Here is an 8,388-nt window from a genome sequence, read left to right as displayed (position 1 = left end):
TCATGAGGAGAGAGTGATGGCTACTCTGCAGAGCTGTCTGACTTACAGCCCTTTTGGTCAAAGCGGCCAGGACAGCAAGGGAGAATCCTTCAGCTGCCACTTGTGTTACCATATGCTTGAACATCTTTGTTTATAAGACATAAACTTCACCAAGTGTTCTTTTTTGGGAAAAAAAAAAAAGGTTTGTTTATTTATTATATGCAGTGTTGTGCCTGCACGTACACCTCCCTGCCAGAAGAGGGCACCAGATCTCATAACAGGTGGTTGTGAGCCACCATGCGGTTGCTGGGAGTTGAACTCAGGACTTCTGGAAAAGCATACAGTGCTCTTAAATTCTGAGCCATGTCTCCAGCCTCCAAGAAGAAAGACTGGACCAAGGCTGAATTGTCTGCCCCAGCAAGAAAGTATGTCCTTCATTTGCAAAGGCTGTGTGCATTTCAATAATGTTTTTCGCTATTTGGGCATTTTGATGCTACCGAGAGTGAGTTGAAAAAGCTGAGAGACATGTCCCAGAGGCAATGCCAGAGGCACGTTCCCAAGATTGTGCCCAGAAGAAACAGGAAAAGAAGCTGCTGGACCTCGGAAGCCCTGGCAATGGAGCGTCATTCTCCATGTGTTCATATAATGCTTCTATGAGGTCGTCGTTAAGCGTGGGGATGTAGCTCAGTGGTAGAGCGCGTGCTTTGCATGTATGAGGCCCCGGGTTCGATTCCCGGTATCTCCACTGCTTTCTTTCTCGAACTTTTCCGTTTGCCTTTGCACATTCTTGTTTTTCTACTCAGGCTGGATCAAACGCTAACTTTCGCTTAGGCTCCTATATATTCAGAGGGAATTATTGCATGGGAGAACTCATATCTGATCATCATCGCCTTCATCTGGAACTGTGACAGTTTCAGTGACACCATCACCTTATGCTGCGTAGAGCGTGGCCAGGCCTCCCAGGATAAGATTTGCTCCTTGCTGGAGACAAGATCTGCTTTCATGATGGTGGCAGTTTCCCTATGGTGTGTTTCTCAGGTGACGACAAGGGGGAAAAACTTGGGCTTTCAGAAAAAGAGAGGAGGGCTGGGAAGAGCCATTCCAAGTTACGGAGCAGAGGGGGCTTGTTGTTGTCATAGAAACCTGGGGTCCTTACAGAGACTGTTTATAAGGACGACCCTGGTGAGGCAGTGAAGGGGGCATTCCTGGTGTTTACACTGAGAGGAGGTTATTGGTTCCTGGAGGTGAGCACTTGAGTCTCCCAGGTGGAGGGAGGTCAGACTAGGGCGCCCGCACCCTAGTAGGTTCACTCCCACTTCCGGATTTGTAGGTAGGCTGTCCTCAGAAAGAGGGAGACTTCGCACCTTTCAGCCTCCTCAGAGCATGCCTTTCTGGTCCAAGGTGCACTGGAGCCATCCTGTTAGTATTCTGCCCCAGTCTGCCTAGCAACCTGTGATGTAATTTTCTGACTGCCACTTGGCACGGCCCTACCCAGGAGTATATAAAAGGACAAAACGCACCTCTCACTCTCTCTTTTTCTTCTCTCTCTTCCTCTTTGTCTCTCGCACTCTATGTTTGAGTGCCCCACACTATGCGTTTATCTAGAAGTTTAGAATTAAACCCAAAAGTTTTTAAGTTAGTATGACTTTTATTTTCATTGTCCTGGATACATAGAGACAATGAACATCTTACCAAGGATGAATCGTCTGACCCAGGAACATAGTATGTCCTTCATTTACAGAGGTTTTCTGCATTTCAATAATGTTTTTAGATATTTGGGCACTATAGTTCTATGTACCCATATTATCTGCCAATATTTCCCCCTTTTTGATCCAGGTATGCTGGCCATTATTCTAAAAGACGAAGTCCGTTTATGGGATTTTCCGTGAAGTGAGAGAGTTCAAGGTTGCGCGAAGTGGCAGGAACGCAATCAATGCCGATGTTCCTTCTGAGTGATCTTTCTGTGGGAGAGCATGGCTTCGTACCGTGTCGGGAAGATTCTTAGATGGTTCACGAAGTTTTCCCCAAGTCCCATCTGAGCCTTTTGCTGTTCCCGAGAGCGTGTTTCAAGCCATGAGAGACGTGTGCCAGAGGCAGTGCCATGGTTTCTTTTCCCAAGATTGTCTCTGCAAGAAGCAAATTGACTAGAGGAAAAGAAGCTGCTGGCCCTGGGAAGCCGTGGGAATGGTGCAACAGTCTGAGTTCCTTTATATACAGCTTCTATGTAGCAGCGCTTAGGTGTGGGGGTGTAGCTCAGTGGTAGAGCGCACGCTTCGCAGGTGTGAGGCCCCGGGTTCGATTCCCGGCATCTCCGTTGCTTTCTTACCTAACTTTTCTGTTGGCCTTTGCATACTCTTCTTTTTCTACTCAAGGTGGATTAAACCTTAACTTTTGCTGAGGCTCTAATATATTCATAGGGAATTCTTGGTGAAAGAACCTGTGTGTGATCATGAGCACGTTCATCTGGAACACTGACAATTTCAGTGTCTAGACCATCACCGTCTGCCGAGTCGAGCGTGGCCAGGCCTCCCAGAAATTAGTTTTGGTCCATCTTGTAGACAAGATCTGCTTTCATGATGGTGCAGTTTCCCTATGGTGTGTCTCTCAGGTGACGACAAGGGTGAAATACTTGTGCTTTCAGAAAAAGAGAGGAGGGCTGGGAGGAGCCATTCCGAGTTATTGAACAGAGGGGGCATTGTTGTTGTCATAGAAACCTGGGGTCCTTACAGAGACTGTTTTCAAGGGCGACCCATGAGAGGCAGTGAAGGGAACATTCCTGGTGTTTACACTGAGAAGAGCTTATCGGTTCCTGTTGGTGAGCACTTGAGTCTCCCAGGGGGTGGAAGGCCAGAATAGTGTATCCCACGCCCTAGTTGGTTCACACCCACTTCGGGATTCCTGGACAGCATGCCCTCAGAACCAGACAGACTTGGTACCTTTCAGTCTCGTCAGAGCATGCCTTTCTGGACCAAGATGCACTGGAGCCATCATATTATGGTTCTGCCCCAGTCTGTGATGTCATTGCCTGCCTGCCACTAGGCTAGCCCGACGCAGGAGTATATAAAAGGACAAAACCCAGCGCTCTCTCTCTCTCTCTCTCTCTCTCTCTCTCTCTCTCTCTCTCTCTCTCTCTCTCTCTCTCTCTCTTTCTTCTCTCTCTTCCTCTGTCTCTCTCTTTCTCCCTCTCTCCCTCTCTCTGGGGTGCCCTAATTCCTTTTCTCTCCCCGTGCTCAGATTAACAATCTTCACCATTTAATATCTGTTGTGTGGTGCATATCTATTATTTTACATCATATATCGTATTTTAAATTTCATATCCTATTGTCCAGGGTGTTGTCCAGGGAAGGAGTCAGTGGAGATAGGACAGGTTATAGCGTGCACTCTCTGATCCCTGCTTTCCTCTCTGTGAAAGAGGGTGATAATGCTCACCCACAGGATCGGGGATGATGGAAATTAAGTGATAATATTTGAACAGTAGTCTATAATTACCCTGTATCTCACGTGATTGTTTAAATATGCAGTTTGTAAGATCAATTTTCTCTCCTTTCTCCTCTCTCTCCTCCTCCCTCCCCCCCTCTCTCTTCCTTCTACACCAACACCTCCTCTCCTTTCTCCTTCACCTCCTCCTCCTCTTCTTTCATCTCTTTTACTTTTATTTTTAAGTTTCAATTTTCTATCCTGTCTTAAAACTCTAAATTATCCCCCTGCCTCAGATTCCTCGGGATCCAGTTACAGCTGTGGGACAGGAAGTGTGCTTGAGATCTGAGTGACATTTTAATATGCATTCTTCTGTGGTGCTCACTCTGCCACATGGCCCTGATCCCTCCCCCAGGATCCCTACCATGCTGCAGTGGGTCCCATGTAAAGGATTCAAATAAATGTCTTCTAAGAGGGACACTACTATTCAGTGCCCCAGGGAACATCAGCACACCTGACACCCTGCACATTTCTCAATTTCTACCATCTGACTGACTTTTGGAAGCTTCTCTGCATGTTTCATAGAGATTCCTTACTGGATATAAATCTTTCAATCTCTTTATCCTAGATTCATCTTCCCATTTTTTCCCCATACATTTGGAACAGTTGTAGTTTCTCAGTTTTAAGGATTTTGCCCTCTCCTCTTCTTTAGCCGTGCTGTTTATTTAGTGTCTTGTCTGTGAAATCTCCACCTAGGCCCCAGTGACAGGGACTTTCTTTTGCATGTTCTGTTAGACATGTCTTTTATTTATGTCTTTACATCTCCTGCCAGGTAACATGTTCCTTTACTCAGTGGACAATCTTGCCTCACCTTTTTGTATGTTTTGAGTTGAGTATTTAGTTCATTTCATTTGTATTGATATAGCTTTCTATCAAATAAAATATTTAATGTACTACAGCTTTAGATTCTAAAGTTTTTTGTTTTCAGCACCTTTATCAAATGGCATCACTTTAATCCGTATTTGCATCTCACAGTCTACTCTGGCATTGGTGTTGGTGAATGTCCCTAAATCACCAGGTGACTGGGAAGGTTGACTTGTGTCATGTTCCAGATTTCCATGTAGCTGCTGCACACAGGATCTTCCCTGGAGGCTAGGGTTAGAAGACCTTTTGACATAATGTAAATTATTATCTACAGGATTATTGTTGCATCAAAGCCAGTGTGTTGTAATCTATTGTTATCACAGAACTTTTCCTTCTCCCTTGTTTTAGTGAGGTTTCTATCCAGGAACCTAATTGATAGGAAGCAGGCCAGCTCATCAAACAGTGCCTGTCTCTGCATGGAAAAATAAAATCTTGCTGTAGTTCATTCAACGAGACTAAATGTCTCAGCAGTCCCAATAAGGTGTTGGAGTTCCAGAGGAGTCTTAGGGAAATTCTGGTCTTTAATCTACAGTGGAGACTGAAAAAGTAGATTCTATCACCAGCAAAGGAATGCCTCAGCAACACAATAAATGGACTTGCAAGTGAGAGTGAGGGCAAGCAGGCAGAAACTCAAAAGCTTCCTTCTTCAAGTCCTTTTATGGGTTCTGTCAAACGAAGGTGTGGCCCAGATTTAGGGTGGCTCTTGTCACCTCAAATGATGCAGTCTAGAAAACCTCTCACAGGAGTGCTGCAGAGTTTTAGTTGATTTCAGATGTAGTCAATGTGGCACCAGCTCTAGCCATCACATTTGTCAGTAGAAATGTTGCCTTGTGACTGGTATATTGTATGAGAAAGTAACATTTCCCCCCTAAAGTTTAGCCTGTAGTATTATTGATCATTTAAAATTTTATTATTATTATTATTTTGAGACAGAGTTTCTCTGTGTAGCCCTGGCTGTCCTAGATCTCACTTGTAGACCAGAGTAGCCTGGAGCTCACAGAGATCCACCTGCCTCTACCCCCTGAGTGCTGGGATTACAGGCATGTGCCACAGCACCCTGCTCAAAAATATCTCTTAATTGTATTTTGTTTTATTTTGTTTAAACGTGGAATTTCATGTCTGGTTTATTTTTATTTGTAATTGGTTACAATGTCTTGAGTCATTTTTAATTTTTAGTGAATCATTTAAATGTATAGGTATTCTGAAAGACAGCAGTTGCAGAATTTCCTTTAGCAGGGAATATGAAAAAGGTTTTTTTTTTGATTGGCATATTTATATCCATTTACATTTCATGAAATCAATATACTTGGTCATCTGTTCTACTACATATATTAAAATCATCTCTGACAACCACAATGTCCCCTCTGTTGAGTAACTAGTATTGGTTCCTTCCAGCCCTCCCTACTTTCTCTGAAAGCACAACTCGCTCACCCTTGGCATCACCTGAGAAAACACACCCAGTAGGGAAGCTGCCAGGCATCACCTGAGAAAACACACCCATTAGGGAAGCTGCCAGCATCAGGAGAGCAGAGCTTCTCCCCAGCTGGGAACAAAACATATTCTGGGAGACATGACCACACTCTACTCAGCAGACCCTGGTGGTGTCCATGGAAATGTAGTCACTGTTGCGGATGAAAGTTGTCGTCACGATCATAGATGAGCTCTTACATCCAATAATTGACTACGAATGTATTACTGCCCAACAGAAACTTAAAGTTTGGGAGACCTTGTGTAGAAACAGAGTCTGCAAAGGTATACATTAAAGTTTTTTTTAAGTTACAGGTTTGGAGTTGCCAGGAGGTGTAGCCTGACCTCATACACGCTAAGCAATCATACTACCACTGAGCTGCACCTCATGCCTGGTAGCCACCTGATATTAGCGTGTGTGAAAGCACAGAGACTGAAGCATCATTCATAGTGCCTGCAAGGGGATTCAACTGGTTTTTTGTTTATCCATTTCCTAGTTTACTTGTCTTTTACTATTTAGGGCTTTTCCTTTAGTGGTTACATGTCATTTTTATGCCATTTCCTGGATGGCAGAACAATTGATTTTCAATAGAGCACAAAATGACAAGAATAAAAACATTCCATTGCTCTTCAAACCATGGCACACTTACATAAAATAATACTTGAAACAACAATGGCCAGCGAGCTGTGCTCAAATTTGCTGCTGCCACTACAGACACTCCATTGCTGTCTGCTTCACACCTGGGACCTTCACCAACCACATCCAAGCAGCCTATAGGGAGCCATGGCTTCTAGTGCTGACTGACCCCAGGGCTGACAACTAGACCCTCACAGTGACTACTTATGTCAACCTGCCCACCATGGCTTTGTGCAACCCGGATTCTCCTCTGCTTTATGTAGATATTGACATCCCACGCAACAACAAGGGAGCTCACTCAGTCTTCTGACATGGTGGGTGCTGGTCTGGGAAGTACTCTACACGCATGGCACTATCTCCCGTGAACACCCATGGGAGGTTATGCCTGATCTTTACTTCTACAGAGACCCAGAGGAGACTGAGAAGGAGCAGTAGGCTGCTGCTAAGAAGGCCATGACCAAGGAGGAGTTCCAGGGCGAATGGACTGTGCCAGCTCCAGATTTCACAGAGGCTCAGCCAGAGGTGGCAGAGTGGTCTGAGGATGTGCAGGTGCCCTCTGTACCCATCCAGCAGTTCCCCACTGAGGACTTGAGCGCCCAGCCAGCCACTGAGGAGTGCTCAGCAGCTCCCACAGCGCAGGACACCGAGTGGGTTGGAGCCCCCACTGAGTGGTCCTGAGGGCCTCTGCAGACACCTGAGCAAAAAAGAAATGGAAGGAAAATATGGTTGCCTAAAAGGTGAGCCAGGGGGAAACATACATGAATGCATAGAAATGGAGGCAGCATGCATAGGGCTTGCAAGAGTCTGCAGCAGTTTTTTCTCTATAACTTAGGGCTTCCAGCTTAGTGGTTTTATGACATGTCTTATGGCATTTACTGGATTACAAAACAATCTATTTTCAACAAAAAAAGAAAATACCAATAATAACAGGAAATGCTATGCCCTTGAAAACATGGCACACTTGCAAGAAGTTATACTTGGAATTCTTAAGATCCCTCAGTTTAATTCAAGTTGCTTTGATCACTAGTTCCACTTGGCAGTACCATGTCAAACTGATAAGAACGTGTCGCTCACTTGGCAATATATTTCCATAGCTGAGAGCAAGGGGAGCTTCCTGCAACTTCCTCATCGCACATCTATTCTCTTTGAAAACATGCCTCAGCTTTCAGGGCTTGAAAAGCAGTTTTCAAATGTTGGGCAGGCTGGTATCTTCTCTCTCACAAGTATTTCACACACTCTCTATCACATCATTTATTGCAGTGACTAAGTTTAAAGTAACTCTGTGTTCACAAATCCCTACTGTGCATCACAGCGACTGGGGTGTGAGCTTGTGGATATGAGGGTTTTATCACACTGTGTCCTCCTTTTCACATGTCATCCTCTATATGTCTCAGCAAAAAAAATCATTAAACAAACATTTCATATATGTGGAGATGAGTGAGGACATCGTACAAATATCCAGAGAAGATGCCAGGATGTAGAAGTCTGAGTCTACGATTAAGGACGCTGCTCAACTTCCACATTGACAGAAATACTACAAAGAACGCAATCAAAATAAGACTTTATGACTTTGTAAAAAAAAAAAAAAAAGGTAACTGTAGTGGATGTAAACACGTTTTTGTTTTGATCCTAAATGTGGCATGGGAAACAGAGTTGTGAGAGAACACGTGGTGTTTATACAAGTCGAAGTCAAACCACTTCATGGGGATATGCCATAAACAGGAGGCTGGGGCTCTTTGGGACTTGGTACAGTTTGGCTGTCCACTGCTCCACTTTGAGACACTCTTAGAGAGACTGCTCCAGAGAACGCTTCAGGGCATCGGGTTCCAGCTGCTCTTCCAGGTTCCAGCAGCAACTTTGGAGGAATTGCTGGTCTGCTGAAATCACGCTGACTGTGCCAGGGGACTCACTCCCAGGAGCTGAATTCAACAAGATCTACTTCTCCTGTTCCCATTAACCTCTTT

General features: G+C 44.7%; 2 non-coding genes and 1 pseudogene across 2 annotated transcripts; all 3 read left to right on the top strand.

Annotated features, from left to right (window-relative positions):
• Positions 1-652: 652 nt before the first annotated feature.
• On the top strand, positions 653-724 carry Trnaa-ugc (transfer RNA alanine (anticodon UGC)). The gene has a single exon. It is a non-coding gene; the product is annotated as a tRNA-Ala (tRNA).
• Positions 725-2,221: 1,497 nt separating this feature from the next.
• Positions 2,222-2,293, top strand: Trnaa-cgc (transfer RNA alanine (anticodon CGC)). The gene has a single exon. It is a non-coding gene; the product is annotated as a tRNA-Ala (tRNA).
• Positions 2,294-6,453: 4,160 nt separating this feature from the next.
• Positions 6,454-7,102, top strand: LOC127186328 (40S ribosomal protein SA-like; annotated as a pseudogene).
• The last annotated feature ends 1,286 nt before the right edge of the window (positions 7,103-8,388 follow it).

The sequence above is a fragment of the Acomys russatus genome, unplaced genomic scaffold (assembly GCF_903995435.1).
Source record: "Acomys russatus unplaced genomic scaffold, mAcoRus1.1, whole genome shotgun sequence".
Classification (NCBI taxonomy): domain Eukaryota; kingdom Metazoa; phylum Chordata; class Mammalia; order Rodentia; family Muridae; genus Acomys; species Acomys russatus.
This window is presented reverse-complemented; position numbering and strand designations above follow the sequence as displayed.